Consider the following 17,308-nt stretch of genomic DNA (forward strand, 5'->3'; position numbering starts at 1 on the left):
CCAACAAAAAATCAAACAAACCCCAAAAAAAACCATTGCAGAAAATCAAACATATCTCATATTCCATTGGGTACCTAAAAAAGAGAAATCTACTCAAAAAATCTTAGTTTTCATCAAATCTACAGAACAAGACTGCATCTAAATCTCATATTCTAGACAACAAATTCAGAGATATGCAACTCAACAAAGTGACTCCTCTTTTTAGTTTGGACAAAAACAAAAACATAAACGTAAAAAAAGAAAGAGAAACCCAACATGTATTTAAAACAGTTTCATACAGAATTGAAAAAGAAAAAGAACCATTCAACCAGAATGCTTCTTACCAAGACAAAATCGATGCCCACCTTACCTTGGAAAGGAAAAAAAAAAGAAATTGCACCTTTTAGGTTGTCCTGATTCTCCTGTGGAGGCCTCCATTGCCTCGACAACCGCAAAACCCTAGATTTGCTGAGCAACTATCGCCGACAGCGATCGGTAAAAGAAACCTAGAGGGATCGGAGAAACCAAAAATTACGTACCAAAAATCAGGCGGGGGAGCTCTGATCCCTTGCCGTCATGGAAAACGAGTCGCCGAGTTTGTGTTTTCCTATTTCACACAACAAAGACGTGGGGAAGAGCAGCAGAGAGAGAGAGAGAGAGAGAGAGAGAGAGAGAGAGAGAGAGAGAGAAGAGGGTTGCAGGGAGAAGGAAAGAGAGGGCTAGCTAGAGAGAGGCACACATGTGAGGGTTAAGGGCTTCGACGGTGCTCGGCTCCTCCGCCGAAGCTCAGCTCAGGCTTGGGCCTCCAACGATGTCTGACCAAGGTGAAAAACAAGAGGGAGAGAGAGCAAAAAGAGGGAGGGAGAATTTTGCGCTCGAGACTAGGTGTTTATATCGAAAAGTAGCGATGGACTTAGCGACAAAAGTATTCTATCTCAAAATCCGTCGCTAATTAGCAATAGACTTAGCGACAAAAATATTTTGTCTCAAAATTCATCGCTAATTAGCGACGACATAGCGACAGAAAAAATTTGTCGCTCATCCGTCGTGAAGTTGCGACGGAGTTTGAGATAGAATTTTTTTGTCGTTAAGTCATTGCTAATTAGCGACGAATTTTGAGACAAAATATTTTCGTCACTAAATCCGTCGCTAATTTCAACTTTAGGGATGACTAATTTTCTCTAGCTAATCCATCACAAATTTATGACAAAAGTAATCCATCACAAATTTTCGTCGCTAATTAAGGTTTTTCTTGTAGTGACTGCACCGGATCTGGCCAATTGACACTCATAGTGCCCACCCTAGTTTAAAGTCTTGTTTCCGCCCCTAAGTGGGGTGGACTATATATATATATATATATATATATATATATATATATATATATATATATATATATATAAAGAGAGAGAGAGTAACAACGTTACAATGGATGAAACACACACCGCTGATCACGGCGGTGATCAGCGGCACACGTTAAATTTTGCAAAAAGGACCCTTCAGTGGTGGTCCTGAACTGCTGCTAAAGGGTTGTTTTTCACCCAAAAATTTGGCCGCGGTCCATCACCACTGCTAAATGTCAAAAAATCACAAAATAGGGGATTGGGTGTGCCGGGCGCATTCAACTCTGTTCAGCTGTACGCCCAATTGTGTATATATATATAGAGTGAGGGGTAGGTGCATAACGACGTAGGTGCCTAACCAGAATGGACGCATGCTGAGCATCCATCACGCATGCATGATGGACACTGACTGAGCGTTCATGCTTAAAAGAGCTTTTAGCGTGCTTTGAGGTGCCACTAAAAGTCTGGGTGGAAAATCAGTTATTAGTAGTGCTTCAAAAGCACGGCTAAAAACTGATTTGCACATGTTTTTAAAATACCTTTAGCTGCTGCTAAAGGTCTGGCAGAAAATTAGCCTTTAGCGGCACTTCAAAAGCACGCTAAAGGCTAATTTTAACCTGAACGCTTGCGTCCATTCTGTTAGGCACCTACCATTTTCACTATATATATATATATATATATATATATGAGTCGAGTGAAACCAATCATCTATTATTCGTTTTTGGCTTGCTGAGCCTATTTTATGAGTAAAATAAGTTCTTTACGAGCTGAACATGGGCTGAACCACCAAGACCTCATCTCAATTTTCCAGCATGAGCACCGGGACATACCTCATGATTTCATAGGTGTGGATCGTGCAATGTAATAATTTTTTTAATTATAAAAAAGTCAACTATTATCCTCAACAATAATAATGATTGTACTTAATACACATCAAAATAGTAACTCAGTATTGACTTTGTTGTTATTCTATTTGTACACGGATACCTTCAACATTTAATGTCGGTGCTATGTAGTTGCATCACTCCTTAAATTTGATAGTGATGATATTGACGCTTCTTGTTTTTTCCCACTTGGACTTTGGTGATCACCCCCGCTCTAGCTTTATTTTCACCCTTCCAATCTAATCCAAATTCTAAGATTTGTAAGCTTTGAGATTAGGGATGTAGGCAGTTTGAATTCAAGTGGGATGTAGCCAATAATATATGTTTTTAATTGGATAGTGACTAATCAGAGTTGGATTCAGATTTGGATCATGTGAAAAGATTAAAACTGAATAGGAATACATATAATTTGATTTGGATATCTATTAGATTCAGTTGTGAATAGGAATGGCAGTGGACCGGGGCGGATGCGGAGGACAAGGTGTCCACCCCCCGCCCCATCTCAAAATTCTGCCCTCTATCCCCGCATGGGTTTTGCTTTTCACCTCCATCCCTGCATCCACCCCTGTTTCATGTCCTCCATGCCCGGTCTAAATGGGATGAGGCGGGGCAGGGCCCCGTTTCTCCCGGTCTATACTATCATCCCTAAAGAATGAGGTTGAACCATCGAAGGGTATTGTAATTATTTTATTTAACGGGGATAGGGGATGGAGCAAAGCGGGGCAGGAGAACGTGTAAGTCCATCCCTGCCCGCCTTCATCCCCGCATGGGTTTTGATTTTAACCTCCATTCCCATTTCATGTCCTCCATCCTCCGTCCACACGAGGTGAGGCAGGGCGCGGCCCAGTTCCCCCCCCCCCCCTCCACTGCCATCCCTAGTTGTGAAATCTTAAATCACATCTTGATTCAAATTTAATTAATAATCAAACTTAGTTTTCCTTATTGAATCCTAATAATAATCGGACTTGGTTCTTCTTATTGGTTAATCTGATTAATTGGGCTCGGCTTTCCTTAACGAATCTGGCTAATCGGAGTCAGATTAGGTTGGTTGTCGAACAGCATCTGAGCTGTTGGCATCCGTACTTGAGACTTTTTGTTCATTTTATTATGATGTCTACAACGTTAACCTGTAAGTTGTAATGTCTTGCAATTTACATGGCTCGGTGGTATTAAAGTTTTAAATATCAGATGTAGCCATTCAGTTTCAAATGCCTCTTAATTTTGCCTTATTATCTCATTTTTATTTTTCCCTTATATAATGCATTTGTTGAACATTCTTGTGAGATGCTTCCTCCATCTACAAGGCAAATGAAGGCATCTAATGGAAATGACGTGAAAAGAATTATTTTAATTCTTTCATTCAGAAAACTCACTTATACTCAATATTCCTAATATGTACAACATCAAAATAAGGAAATGGGTCCCTACAAAATAGGAAGGTTACAACAGTCATTTTTAAAATACAAATGTTAATCTGCCTCCAGCCTTGCAGGTAACATTGCTGCTGCTGCTGGATATAATGCATAGATGTTGCTGCTGGATATAATATGTAACACTACATTAAGAAAATCTCTCTATTTCAGTTTATTGTATGAATATAAAAATATAACGGGACTAGTTGTCAACACAACTTGCCCTCCCTGCATGTGTTTGTGATGGAGGCTTCCAAATCTCTCTCAGATTTATTTCAGCAAGAAAGCCTTATAGATTTTTTATGAGCATAAATGAATCTTATGCTTCTATGAGGAGTCATGATTATGGACCTCTTGTTGAATGTTAATATAGCCTACAACTTATTATTACATTATTATTACAAGAAGAAAGGCAGAGAGAGCTTCGTGCAATGCCAATTATTGAGAATAATATTGCCATTGTTGTCTATCATAGTGGACAACTGAATCGATTTCCACAAGACAATCCTCGTATCAAAGGCAAAGGACAAAGAAAGCACTCGAAATGTGACTATTGTATAAAGTTATGTCACACTAGAGATCGCTACTACTATATCCATGATTTTCCAATAAAGAATGCTAATTCTCATAATCAACATGTTATGACTCAAAGTGCTCCAAATCATCAATCTCTGAACTTTGCAGCGCAAGTCCAAACTGAGCCACCGTCTTCAACTAGTTGTCTCACTCTTCAACTCACCATAAAACAATACAACAAATTCTTATCTCTCATATTAGTAGGCAAAGAACCAATGGTGAACATAACATGTAATCATTTTGTAAATTTAATTTATTTCTTTTCTGGATCCCTGATTATGGAGTAAGCAATTATATGTCTTGCTCATTAACCATTCTATCTTCAATTCAACCATATTGTTTCAAGCAAGTTAGGCTTTCAAATTAAACACTCTCTTATGTGACTCATATTGGAAAAAATATTTTGTCTTCAGACATTGTGTTAGACCATGTTCTTTATGTGCCATCATTTAAATTCAATTTAATATATGTTAGCAAACTCACTGAATCATTGAATTGTGACATTCATTTCTTTTCTACTCATTATAAAATCTAAGACACTCAATCAAAGAGAATGATTGGCATGGGTAGGGTGCATGCAGGACTATACTATCTAAAGACAGAGCCAAACCAGATTGTTGTCATCTCCACCAATCATATATCTTCTTTCAATCTATGGCATTAGTGACTAGGTCATCAATCTTCTCAATGCCTAAGACATTTATCCCAAAATAATGAGTTGATTTTCTTTAATAATTGCCAATGTGATGTTTCTATTAGCAAAACAAACTCATTTACCTTTCTCTGAAATTAACTTATGCACTTCTTGTGTTTTTTATTTAATTCATGTTGATAATTGGAGAGGATATCATATTACAGCTATTACTGAAGTGCATTACTTTCTTACTATTGTAGATGATTTCTCATATGCCGCTTGGTTATTTTTTATGTGTTTCAGATTTTAAACTAAAGAATCACTTTAGACCTTTATCAATATGATTAAAGTGCAATTTAACTTACAAGTTGAATGTATTAAGTCTGATAATGGTTCTGGATTTTTTTCTTATGATATGCAAAATTTTCTATCTACCAGTGGTATTTTACAACAACACACATATTTTGACACCCCAACAAAATAGAGTTGTTGAATATAAGCATAAACACTTACTTAAAATTGCTAGAGCCCTAAAATTTCAAGCAAATTTACCAATCAAAATTTGGGGTGAATGTGTTCTCAATTGCAAGTTATTTGATAAATGGATTACCTACCTCAAGATTGGATAAAAAAATTATTAAAACTCTATATGAGGTGTTGCACAAAACCAAACCAAAATATCATCATTTAAGGGTTTTTGGTTACTTATGTTTCGCCCACAATATCAATTACAAACACAAATTTGATGCATGTATGTGCAAGTGTGTTTTTGTTGGATATCCTTAAGGACAAAGGAGATATAAAGTATTCAATCTTAAAGAGCAAATTATTTTTGTGAGTCATGATGTCATTTTTCATGAGAAGGTATTCTCCTTTCAGTCACATATTGAGAAACCTCTTAGTGACCACGTTTTACCCATTCCTATCTTAGATAGCAAAAATCAAGACCCAAAACCCATAATATCCATCCCAAAAAATCAAGCCCACATTGAACCAAATGAAAGTTCACCTAAAACTAAATCCATTCTACTTTCTATAGAATAACCCGACCTATGCAGAAAGTCTGCCAAGACCAAAACCAGACCTATGTACCTAAATGACTACCAATGTTCGTATGCTGCACTCTACGCACACACATCAGACTATAAGGTAAAGGGTTCCTCTTTTCCACTCTCACACTACCTATTTTTTCCAATTTTCTGAGAAACATTGGTTTATATTTCTTCTCATGATGAACTAAAGGATTACCACACCGATGTGAAAGATTAGAAATGATGTGAGGCCATGAGAGCTGAGACCAATGCACTTGAAGAAAATAATATTTGAACCATTACCAGCATATCCCTGAAAAAAAATAATTAGTAATAAATGGGTTTTTAAAATTAAATATAAATCTGATCTATCTATTGAAAGGTATAAGGCGTGCTTGGTGGTTAAGGGGTATGCACAATAGGAAGGACTAGACTATCATGATACTTTCATCCTAGTTGCCAAACTTGTCATAATGAGGTGCTTATTATTTATAGTAGTCATTTCTAATTGGCTCTTGTATCAATTAGATCTCAATAATGCATTCTTACACGAGATTTGAAGGAAAAAATATACATGCAAATGTCACCCAAATATACTAAAAAGGGGGAGAAACTTGTTTGTCTCCTAAACAAACCTCTTTATGGCCTCAAACAGGAGTCCAAGCAATAGTTCAACAAGTTTTCACAAGCTCTAAAAAAACAGGTTTTAAGCAATCTTTGGCTGATTACTCATTATTTTCATTGATAATGAGAACCAAGAGGGTATTCATTTTTGTCTATGTTGATGATGTTATTATTACCAGGAATGATAAGCTCCTCATATCTAAATTGAAGGCTTTCATTCATAAGCAGTTTCACATCAAAGACCTAGGAAAATTAAAATATTTCCTAGGAATTGAGGTAGCTCGATCCAAACAAGGGGTATTCTTGAATAAAAGAAAATACTTTGGATCTATTGAAACATATAGGATATCTTGGATCCAAACCCAATGATATCTCGATGGAGCAATACTTAAAGTTGGATCATACTGAAGAGATTCTTAAAGATCTAACTTCATGCCGAAGACTTGCGGGAACACTTATATACTTGACCATTACACCACCCAACATCATGTATTCGGTCCATATTTTAAGTCAATTCATGCATGAACCTCATCAACCTGACTGGAAATGCAGTCATGAAATTGCTTAAATATTTGAAAGGAACTCAAAACAAAGGGATTCTATTGAGTGCCACTAGTACCATACAACTTTCATGCCATGCTGATTCAAATTGGGATGGTTGCCCTATCATGAGGCAATCTATTATAAAATATTGCACATTTTTTGGATATAGCCCTTTATCTTGGAAAACCAAGAAACAAAACATTGTGTTACGATCATCTGCAGAAACTGAATACATATCTATGGCCATGGCCATCAGTGAGATCATATGGTTAAGGTATTTGCTATAAGATCTTGGTTTTTCTCATATTGCACCTACAATTTTATACTATGACAATCAATTTGCTTTACACATTGCGGCAAATCTAGTTTTTCATGAACACACAAAACACATTGAGCTCTATTATCATTTTATTCGTGAAAAACTCTAGCAACAAGTTATTTGTACAAAGTATATCCCAAGCAAACATCAGTTTACTAACATTTTCACCAAAGCACTCGGATGAAATCAACTTCAATATTTGCTTGGCAAGTTGCGTTTTATCCATCCTCAAAGTCACTCATGAAGGTCGTGCCACACATCGACTGTTGTATCTCTATATATGATGCTTTTCGTCAAGTCTTTCGATAATGAGTTCAAGACCCATGAAAGGATCATGTTATTACATCTGGTCAAAACAACAAAGTTGGGTGAGGATGCATCCAGTTTCACAACTGAACCATCAACAATGCCTATTTTATTTTTTTGTTGAAAGAGCTATTGTCATGGCATGGCTCCATGACACGTAGTTATCACCCATGAGGGGATTGGTAACCAATATTTGGCTTAGGTTATTCGAATAATACAGAAAGAATGGATTATCATTCGACTCATTGTAGCTTTGCCTGATCCCTCGCTGCCATATATGATGCTCTCCGTCGACCTACCACCTTCACTTGCCATATTGGAAAGAATGCTAGACACTAGAGATTTGCAATGTAGAAGTTTCTTACACGCTCTGATACCATGTGAAATGAATTATTTTAATTCTTTCATTCAAAAAGCTCACTTTTACTAACCATTCTGAATATGTACAATATCATCAAAAGAATGAAACGACTCCCTATAAAATAAAAAAGCTTACGATGGATCCCTACAAAATAGGAGGGTTACAACAGTCATTTGAAAATAAAATATAAAATATAAAATATAAATGTGAATCTACCTCTAGCCTTGCATGTAACATTCTTGCTGCTAGAGATAACGCATAGATGTTGTTGCATGTATCAAGATAACTTTGATAAATTTAATGTCTAATAAGAGTTCACTATAGGTGTCCACAAACACATATAATTTTATAGCAAGTAGATATACTCTCGGTTTCATCCTTAATGAGCAATAGGGGAGTATTTGTGGAGTTTTACATTATGAATATTGGACTCCAATTCATGGTTGTTAAGTTACAAGGTTTACCTATTTGTAATTTATGTGATTGAAGTGTTGTAATTTTATTCCTTCTTTTTGTATTTTATCATTATTATCTTGTTGCCTTAGAAGGCTATGCATATTGATCTTTTTGTAACGTTATCAGATCTCATCATTAGTGAGATTCAGTTGGTCATTGTATTATAAAATCATTGTTGATTCATGAGAATTATTCAAGCATCTTTTTACAATCTCTGAACTTCACATCACATCAAAGCTACTGCTATGATCTTAGCTTCTTTCCATTCTCTCTACTACATTCAAATTGTTGCTTTTGTAGTCGGTGGAGACAAATATTCTTTGGTCATGTTGTTGTTGCATCATATAGCAAGGTGTGACATCATTTTCATTTCTCTCTGATCTTCTAGTTGCTCATTCATCCTCACTAGGGATGGTAGTGGACCGAGGAAATGGGGCCTCGCCCTGCCTCACCACGTTTGGACTGGGGATGGAGGACATGAAATGGGGATGGAGGCGGTGATGGAGGTTAAAATCAAAACCCATGCGGGGAGGGACTTACGCTTTCTCCCACCCCAGCCCGTCCCCCTTTAGATCCCCGCCTCGCCCTACCCCATCCCCAATCCTTTTTTAGGGATGCAATGGACGGAGAGGAAATGGTGCCCTGCCTCGCCCTGTTTGGATGAGGGATGTAGGACATGAAATGGGGATGGAGGTTAAAATCAAAACTCGTGCGAGAATGGAGGCGAGGATGGAGGGCAGGATTTTAAGATAGGGCGGGGGTAGAGACCTTGTCCCCCGCTCCGGTCCACTGCCATCCCTAATCCTTACCAGACTATCGGATCTATTGTCTTCTATGTGTTGTTTCTCCTCAATCTGTCATCGTGAGCAACAATAGCAATAGTATGGTGAATGATCAGATTTCACCAAGATCAAGTGTTGACTCATAGATCTATCTAATCTTTTTTTTTTCTACATCATTTAGACAATCCAGGTGTGGTACTTGTGTCTCGGTCTCTCAATGCAGAGAAATATGTGACTTGGAGTCACTCTATGATAATAGCACTTAGTGCCAAGAACAAGTTAGGGTTTGTAGATGGATATATTCTCCAACCTGAGTTTATTACACCTGAGTACTCTAGGTGGATGTATTGCAACCACATGATCTTATTTTGGATCTTCATTTCCCTTTCATGTGAGCTTTTCAAGAGTGTTATCTATGCATCAACTCTTGAAGTATGGACCAATCTTAAGGATCGATTTACACATAGTTATGCTCCATAAATATTTCAGATTCATAATGCCTTCAACAAGATTTCTGCATATTTCACAAAACTCAAATGATATCGGGATGAACTTGCATTCTACATATTTGTTCCTTCGTGCATGTGTGGAGCAATAAAGTCCCTTGTGAACCAGTAGCAACAAAAATAAAAGTGACTCATGTAATGCAATTAAGGGCCAAATTCTTCTTCTAAACCATTTGCCTTAAATTGCAAAAGTATAATCATTGGTGCTTTAAATGTCCTATTGGCATGAGGCAATGGAAGATGAGATCAAAGCTCTAGAGGAAAACAAGACTTGAACCCTCATGGTTCTTCCTCAAGGTGTTAAACCAATCGGATGTAAATGGATATACATGGTCAAATATAAGTCAAACGGTCTCATTGAGAGATACAAAGCATCATTAGTTGCAAAAGGACATTCTCAGCAAGAAAGCCTCGACTATCATGAGATATTTGTGTCAGTTGCTAAGTTTGTTATGGTTTAAACTGGGAACTCTACCAAACGGATGTCCACAATGCTTTTCCTTCATGGAGATCTCCATCAAAATTTCTTTTGGGTTTGCTAAAAAAGGGAAGAATCAAGTTTGCAAACTCAACAAATAATTTTATAAACTTAAAGCAAGCCCCTCGGAATTGGTTTACAAAATCTTTTGGGCTCAATCAGTCAAAGCCCGACTAGTCCTTATACACTAAGGTGCAAGACAATGTGTGTACTGTAGTGTCGGTGTATGTCAATGACTTAATAATAGCCGGCGATGATGAAAAACCTATTTCTCAACTCAAGAGCTACTTGAATCAATATTTTTACAAGAAAGATTTGGGTCCCCTGAAATACTTCCTTGAGATCGAGGTTGCTGGTTTAAAGACTAAGATTATGTTGACGCAACAAAAATATGCTCTTAAAATTACGAATGAAGCTTAGTCTTTTAGGAGAAAACCAGTTGATTTTACTATGGAGGGATGCCTTGAGTTAATAAATTCAGACAAAGATTTGCATGAAAATCCAACAAGTTATCTTCGTCTCGTTGGTCATCTGATTTATTTAACCATCATGAGACCCGATACTTTATATGATGTTCATATTTTAAGCAGGTTTACAGAGGCACCTTGTCAACCTCATATGGATGTTGCATTAATAGTTGTTCGATACCTAAAGAAAAATCAAGGGAAAAGTATCTTACTAGTAGAAAATAGTCTTCATTTAATAATATATTGTGATTCAAATTAAGCTAGCGCCCTGAAACCAAAAGATCCATTTCTGGCTATCAAACGTTTCTGGGACATAGCTTATTTCATAGAAGTAAAAAAAAAAAAACAGAATATTGTGTCATGGTTGTCTATTGAAGGCACATTCGGTTGGATCATTCAGATTTACCTTCTCATTTGAATGAGAATGTGAATTTGATTTGTATAAGCAGCGGAACATAAAAACTTAAGCTGTAAGAAAAGTGAATTTAATCTGCCTTTGCAAATAAGTCACTTTCTAATTTGCTTGAGATTCAAAATTCACGATAGCCCATGTGATTCTGAATCTCAAGCAGATTAGAAAGTGATTCTGAATCATGTTTTTTTTAAAGGAGCAGCCGAACGCACCCTAAAATATAGAGTTACTGTCAATGCTACTTGTGAAATAATTTTGGATTAAGACACTCTTGTCTGATCTTCAAGTGGCTCAAACTTAGCCTGCTAGATTGTTCTGTGATAACCAAGCAGCACTTCGTATCGTGGTCAATCCTATTTATCATGAACGCGCTAAACACATTGACATCGATTGTCATTTAATTTTTTCACAAATTTGCTTAAGGAAATGTTGGCATTGCATATGTTCATACTAAGATTCAGATTGTGGACTTATATATTCATGAAAGCATTGGAAAAGGATCAATTTTTTAATTTGATATCCAAACTGGCGTTTGCGACCTTGACGCTTCTGTTTTGAGGGGGAGTGTTAAGTCTAGAAGGTTTACCCATTTATAATTTACATAATCGACGTGTTGTAATTTTATATTCTTTTTTTTTTTGTATTTTACCATTCATATCTGGTTGCTTGAGAATGCATGTATATCCAATCCTTAGAAGGTATGGACATCGGTCATGTTGTAGCGTTATCAAATCCCTGGGATTCAGTTGGAGCTTGGATCGGGTGCAATATGATTTCTCGATACTGGTGCAATTAATGCCAATGCAACTCACAAGATTGGAAATTTTCCATAAAATAGAACACTAAGACACTATTCTTTAATTTTTTTAAACAAAAAAAAACCTATTTTTAATACTTTTTAGTAAAAAATGGTTTTTATTAAAATTAGAAAAAACATTAAAATATTAATAAAAATATTAGAATAATGGTTTTTGGGTCAACGTTTGTGGCGTCTTCGCTCATGTCACCGGAGACGCACACCTAAAATAGCAGTGGCCCTACAACATAGTTTAAAATGTGTTGTTGTGCATGAGCACTGACCATTTGGTATTGGCCCATTCAAATTTTACTCTTTTTCTCAGTAAATGATTGAATGGTTTGCATCTCATTGCCAAATTGAAAATGAACTGACGAATAGACTGAATGTGTCCCTAAAGACTACGTAGCTCTTTGAGATTGGTTGGTGGTGGCATGTTGATAATGACTTTCGCTTTAGCAGGATCCACCTCTATTCATTTTTTGCTGACTATGAAGCTAAGCAATTTGCCTGACTCTATCCCCAAAACACATTTTTGAGGATTGAGACTTAACTTGTAGAGGATGAGTCGCTCGAAGACTTGACCAAGAGCAACAATATAGTCTTCTTCTTCTTTGGATTTGACTTGAATGTTATCAATATAATTAAGCGTTCATGATCTTATGCATCGGGTCATGAAAAATGGCCGTCATTGCCCTTTGATAGATTGTCTCGGCATTTTTAAGCCTAAATGGCATGACTGTGTAATAAAAGGTGTCCCACAACGTGGTAAAAAAAGTCTTTGTTTGATCACGAGCGACTAGCTTGATCTGTAACCAGAATATTCATTTGTAAAAGAACTGTCGATAAGCACATAAAAAATATTCAATATGATTACACATGATCCAGCCTCTCAAAAATTTAGGACCAACCCTCAGGTGCAATGTAATTGCACAAAGAAGTGTGCTGCCCCCTCTCTTTGTTTGACACATGTCTAATTTAGATAACATAAGTTACTAGGGATGGCAGTGGAACGGGGGAAAGCGGGGCCCCGCCTCGCCCCATTTGGACCGGGGATGGAGGGCATGAAACGGGGATGGAGGCGTGGATGAAGGTTAAAATTCATCCCCGTGCGAGGATGGAGGCGGGGATGGACCGGCACGTTCCCCCGCCCGACCCCGCCCCGCCCCGCCCCGCCCCGCCACATCCCTGTCCCGGCCCCGCCCCTCCCCGCCCCCAACCCTTTATATTTTCTCTTACTGTTTACTAACCCTAACTCCCTAAGTTCCTAACCCTGGAGTCGGGCCGTCGCCTCTTTCCCTTCCCCATCTGCATTATCGTTGGAGTCGGGCCGCCGCCGACCACCGTTGGCCGACACCATCTTTGTCGCTGCCTTGTGACACTGTCGTGAGCCTCCTCTGTGGTGCCATCTCCTCCCTCTTTTCTTTTTCCTTTCCCCGTCTGTGTTTTACTTCACATTATCACATATGTTTTCTATCTATGAGCGATGTAGCTTGTAATGTTGTCTTCTTCCAAAAAAAAATGAAACTCGTAACTTTTGCAATAAATAAAATATCTTTATAGTAGTACCAGAAATCATGCTCTTTAGAGCTGATCTTTTGTGAAAGATGGCCCTCATTCCATTCATCATAGTTTCATATGCAATGGAAATCTGATGACTTCATATGCATTGTGATGCTGTGCAAAAATAGATATTTTGTAATGTCACCATATGTATGCAATCTCACAGTTGATTGCACATGAAGTAAGTTTGGTTCTTTTAGTCTGTTATCCTCACATTGAGAATGCAGGAACTCTGTGCCCTCCATGATATCGAGAACTTGCTACCATAACATTTCATTATATTTCTCTCTCGATATTTCAATGGCCTTTTGCCCTTTTCTTCTTTTGCCATTGTGTAATCAAATATTACCAGTTTACCATAGAAGAGACAGTTCACTGGCACAGAGCTTTCAGCTATTGATTCTGATGAAGCCATTGCAAGGTTGTATCTTTTTCATCTAGAAATACTGGGGTGAGGGCGGGGATTAGAATGTTGAGACGGGGCGGGGGTGGAGACCTTGTCCCCCGCCCCGCCCCGGTCCACTGCCATCCCTATAAGTTACATAACGTGACAACCGGTTTAGGTCTTGTGGGGCTCACATCTGAACCACACACACATGTGCCACGAGATGAGGTGGCACAGTTTTTTGTATAATTACATCGCAGTGGATCCCTGTTGGAACAGTAGACACTACTTTCTTTTTAAAGGCAAGCTGGGGTACCAGTTATACAACTATACCTTTGGGTTTTGAACCTGCAGCGTCCCAACAAAAGGTGACATGTACTAGCGGATCCTGCCAGACACGCGGAGCACCGTTGGTGAGCAGTAGACACTACTGATCATCGTGTGTGCACATTACAAAATTTGTTATTAAAGGTTTCAGCGGGATTTTTAGCAGCCACAAAAGTTGCCGTTAAAGGTCTCGGCAGGACTTTTAGCCACGAGAAAAGTCGCTTCTAAAGATTCCAGACCTTTAGCCGTGACTTTTGTAGCCACTAAAGGTTTTTTTGCAAAAAACCTGCTTTGGCACGATGAACGGTCTGCGTCGTCTATCTTTTTGTTGTGCTTGTAATGGTTGCCCAGCTACCACCTACTCTTATCTTAATATTTTATAACTGTTAATTATATTAGAATAAAAATGAAAACTTTTATAAATCAAAAGATCCGAATATAGTGATTATCAATTAAAAAAATTAAAAAAATCTGTTTTTCAAAAGATTTTTTTAACTCTTATCCCAAACTCGTGTCATGCGCTGGCTGGATCAACTTACCGTACCTGTAGCTTTTGTGACATATGGAGTGATATCTCTTCCTTTTTGTCATCTCAATGAGTCATTCAATTGGTAGTCCTCAAATTCACTGTCATAGCTCTTGGAAAGAAGATGATTTTTCATTATTTTTATTGGAAAGCTATGGATTTGTGGGGCTCCACTCCTACCAGCATCTAAAAGCCTTCCAAAGCATAAGATTCCATTCAATCATGTTTTGAATGCAACTTCAAATGGACATAGGCTCTCGATAGGTGGCCAAGGCAAATCATGAAGCAAGTAGCCAAGCGAGGCTGTGGCTTAGCTTGGTCAAAACAAACTTGGCCCAAGATCTGGTTGACTAAACCAATATGTGCTTGCTGATCACCATGTCTGCATCATTGTGGACTCAAATCCAACTTGCAAGTTGATTCGAGCAACATACATAAAGCTATCCAAGTTCAGAAAATCTCAAATTGCTGGATTTCTTGTCCCACCTCCCTCCATGAGACTAGAACTCCATGGATAAGTTATGCTTCTCACATCTTCGGATCTAAGATCCCCCGCTTGATAGGATATTGGATGTGGCATGAGCCCAGTGGCAGAGCCACGTTTAGGTGAGGGTGGGCATGTGCTCACAGTGCCCACCCTGACCTCCCCGCACATCACAAGGGGTAGGCAGTGCCTGCTGGACCTGAGGTCTCCCCTCATTCCCCAATCCTTTCCCACCCTTCTCGGGCTCTCTCCTAATTTTGCCCTAGCTCACCCAAAATCTCTCTCTCTCTCTCTCTCTCTCTCTCTCTCTCTCTCTCTCTCTCTCCCCACTCCGGCATACCCTTTTCGGCACCATCATCCCCTCTCTCCAGTGTGCCCTCTTTGGCGTGCCCATATCCTAGCATCCCACATTGCACATCTAGGTGCTTTTTCTTAATTTATTATAGTTTAGGGTTAGAGTTTACGGTTTTTTTATTTATTGTTTAGATTTTAGGTTTTTATATTTTAATGGATTTTTGTGTGAATGCATGCATGATTTTAGGGTTAGGTTTTTTTTTAGTATGCTTAGATTTTGGGGTTTTGATTTTTTATGCCTATTTTATAATTTATTGAGTGAAAGCATGCTAAATCTAAATTTTTTTCAGGTATGCCTAGATTTTAAGAGTTTCACATTTTAATTCTTATTTTTATAATTTCTTGAGTGAATGCGTGTTAAATTCAAGATTTTAAGGGTTTTGTATTTTAATCTCTATTTTTGCAATTTATGGAGTGAATGATGCTAAATTTGATTTTTTTCGGGTATGTTTTAGATTTTAGAGATTTTGCATTATAATCTTTATTTTTGTATTTTATTGAGTGAATGATGCTAAATTTGATTTTTTCGGGTATGTTTTAGATTTTAGGGATATTGTATTTTAATCCATATTTTTGCAATTCATTGAGTGAATGATGATAAATCTGATTTTTTGGGGGTATACATTAGCTTTTAGGCGTTTTGTATTTTAATCCTATCTTTGCAATTTATTAAGTGAATGATGTTAAATCTAATTTTTTCAGATATGCTTTAGATTTTAGGAATTTTGTATTTTAACCCCTGTTTTTATAATTTATTGAGTGAATGCTGCTAAATTTGATTTTTTTTCAGGTATGCTTTAAATTTTAGGGGTTTTGTATTTTAATCCATATTTTTGCAATTTGTGAATGAATGATGCTAAATCCTATTTTTTTATGCTTTAGATTTTAGGGGTTTTATATTTTAATCATTATTTTTGTAATTTATTGAATGAATGATGCTAAATTTATTTATTTTTGGGTATGCTTTAGATTTTAGGGGTTTGTATTTTAATTCTTATTTTTGTAATTTATTAAATGAATGATGCTAAATTTATTTTTTTTGTACGCTTTAGATTTTAGGGATTTTGTATTTTAATCCTTATTTTTGCAATTTATTGAATGAATAATGCTAAATCTAATTTTTTTTGTATGCTTTAGATTTTAGAGATTTTTTATTTTAATCCCTATTTTTGCACTTTATTGAGTGAATCATGTTAAATTTGATATTTTTTGATATGCTTTAGATTTTAAGAATTTTGTATTTAAATATCTATTTTTGCAATTTATTGAGTGACTAAGGATAAATCTGATTTTTTTTTTATGCTTTAGATTTTTAAGATTTTGTATTTTAATCCTTTTTTTTGTAATTTATCGAGTGAATGAATGTTATATGATCGATATTGTATATTTGTAAAAGTTGTTCGCAAAGATGAATCAAACGCTAAACAAATGGACCGTAATGTTTTAACAAAATCCTGAGCCACTGTGAATTTATGCCCACTCTAGCTTAAATTTTTGGCTCCACTACTGCACGAGCCTCATGTTTTGATATGTGTGTCCATGGATTATTTTTTTGATGACGAGGAACCTTCACCAAGAATCGAGTCTCTTAATGGGCCCAACCCCTACGAGATAAACCTCAGGTGGCATCAGTGATAGCCAAATCCTTACGGATTATTTTGAGAAAGGGGAACATTGGGTTAAGTAATGCAAATTCTGGACATTGGATCTAGTGTAGATCGAACGGCCAAGCTTTTTAAGTACAATTCAACATGCAGTTATTA

The sequence above is a fragment of the Nuphar pumila genome, chromosome 17 (genome assembly GCF_984573655.1).
Source record: "Nuphar pumila chromosome 17, dmNupPumi1.hap1.1, whole genome shotgun sequence".
Taxonomy (NCBI): domain Eukaryota; kingdom Viridiplantae; phylum Streptophyta; class Magnoliopsida; order Nymphaeales; family Nymphaeaceae; genus Nuphar; species Nuphar pumila.